This window comes from Anomaloglossus baeobatrachus, unplaced genomic scaffold, assembly GCF_048569485.1.
Source record: "Anomaloglossus baeobatrachus isolate aAnoBae1 unplaced genomic scaffold, aAnoBae1.hap1 Scaffold_207, whole genome shotgun sequence".
Lineage (NCBI taxonomy): Eukaryota > Metazoa > Chordata > Amphibia > Anura > Aromobatidae > Anomaloglossus > Anomaloglossus baeobatrachus.
The window spans coordinates 239,794-242,219 of NW_027441977.1; the positions used below are offsets into that span (position 1 = coordinate 239,794).

Consider the following 2,426-nt stretch of genomic DNA (forward strand, 5'->3'; position numbering starts at 1 on the left):
CCAATCCCCTGTCCATGCTGCCTGCGAACAAGCCTCCTCCGGTCCTGCACCTGCAGTTGCCTACTCAGAAATAACACCATCATCAAGCATGTCCTTGTCCCAGCGCAGCGTTCAGTTATCCATTCAGCAAACCTTTGAACGCAGGCGCAAATACACTGCCAACACCCCACATGGGCGCCCTGGACAAGCCAGGTCGTCACAGGTACTACACCAACACACTCTACACTCCGGCTAGGCACACCGAAGCTAAACACAAATCCTAGTTGCCTTCCTCCAGGGGCTGATGTCCACACCAGGGGGTGGGCCAGGCGGTTGATCCCACCCACCGAGGAGTTCACAGTCCTGGAGGCGGGAAAAGGAGTCAGATTAGAGATCAGTTTTGGAGTTAGAGAAGTGAAGAGGAGAGGAGACTGACCGTGTCCGGGTGTGTGGCCCGGGCACTCAGCAAGGTTGGCAGACGGTGGTGACCTTCTGCAGGAGAGGCTGATTGGAGTGAACCGTACGGACCGGGGATGGGCGGTGGCCCGCCGGTACCAGATCGGGGAGTGAAGAGAAGCCAGCACCATCCGGCAGGGCCTACGGACCCCGACCAGGCTAGGAGTCGCCGTAAAACCGGTCAAATCCGTTAGCGACAGGAACCTCCAGGGTTTCCCAGCAGTCAAGACCCGATTGAAGGCAACAGCTCACACTGTAGAGGGAAGCACAGTCACCGCCAAGGCTACAGTTCCCAGGGCCAGAGCCTGCGGGCAAAAGGGGCTCCCTCAGCATCCATCCAAGCTGGGGAGCGGGTTACCGGTGGGAAGCCCGCTAGATTTTGGGGGAATAAAAGGGGTCCAACACCACATCCCCACAGGTGCACACCCACCCATCAAAGAGAGCTATAAGCCAATACCACCTTCACATTGCCAGTGTACCAAGTACATGTTGAGCAACATGAAGGCGGCTGGGGTTATCCGTGACAGTTGTAGCCTTTGGGCAGCTCTGTTGATCCTGTTAAAAAAGAAGGACGGCACCACTCCCCGTATTGAGGAATCGCTAGCTGCATTGAGAACTGCAAATTATTTTTCTACCCTTGATCTCACTAGTCACTATTGGCAAGTGTCCGTTGCTGAGGCAGACCGGGAGAAGACCGCCTTCGCCACCCCTATGGGTCTCTGCGAGTTCAAAAGCATGCCCTTCGAGCTGTGCAATGCGCCAGGAACCTTCCAGAGGCTGATGGAATGCTGCTTGGGACAAGATTTTAGGGTGTATAAAAAGGGAGATTAGATCCCGTGATCCCAACGTATTGTTACACCTCTATAAATCACTTGTAAGGCTACATCTGGAATATGGGAACCAGTTTTGGGCTCCACATTTTAATAAGGACATTCAGAAGTTAGAGTCAGTTCAAAGGTGGGCAACTAGACTACTACAAGGAATGGAAGGCCTCCCATATGATGACAAGTTGAAAAAGTTATTAAGTGATTATTGGCTGCAATGGGGCTTTCTGGCTGGTGCCAGCCTCTCTTCTTAGCACACAGGAACCACAATCCCTACACCATGCTTCAATGGATTCTCTCATCCCAGCCCAGTAAAACTACATATTTTACACAGTCATAAGCAGCCAAAAGGGATCTATTCTATTCAATTGCAAATGATCTAGATAAGACTGAGAATAAGATACTGCACGGGACATAGCAGAGTTGGTCAAGTTGAGTGGAGATGAGTTTGCTATTTGGCACAGCTTTTTGCATCAATAAAGCAAGTAAAAGGTGTGAAAGATAAAAAAAAGGGTGAAAGTGTGAAAAGTGAATTGGCCAAATTGAGGTGCATATAAAGTTTTTGCTTTCTTTCAATTAACTAATGGGGCTCATTTGAATCAGGTGAATTGAGTTCTGCTTTTGGAAACTGGGTTAAGAAGGGGTGCACCGGTCCTGGAGGTACTGCAATACCAGGTCAATGCGTGCAGTGGACAGAGCAAGATTTTTTCCATCTCCTTGTTCTAAAAATCCATTTAATATATGGTCCCCAGAGAGGGGACGTATCAGATATTAAACTGATAAGAACAGATTTAATTTTTTTTTTTTTCTGTTTATCAGTAGGACTTCAAAATAACAAAGGTGATCGCCTCCCGTTGCCTGGGAACCGTCCAGGCACAAGAGGGCTATGTGTCACCAGAAGGCGCACACACTTCCTCAAGGCCGGCAGACGTGCAATCCCAGGCACCTTCCAGTACCGACCAAGGTAGCGTCCTCCGAAACTACACTTGATCTTAGCCAAAAGGCCGAGAAGCTATAACCCGAATTGGTTACGGCCTTGAGTGGCACCCTGGCCTATACCGGACACATCTTAGGGAGAGGGAGACAAACCCACGCCTACAGAAGACATTTTGTCACCCAAGCCAACCCTTGAAAAGGCTGTTTTGCAGAGCAAAAACAAGAAGAATG

General features: G+C 49.9%; 1 pseudogene; it reads right to left on the bottom strand.

The window, feature by feature from the left end:
- Window positions 1-1,897: 1,897 nt before the first annotated feature.
- Window positions 1,898-2,104, bottom strand: LOC142261062 (U2 spliceosomal RNA; annotated as a pseudogene).
- Window positions 2,105-2,426: the final 322 nt, after the last annotated feature.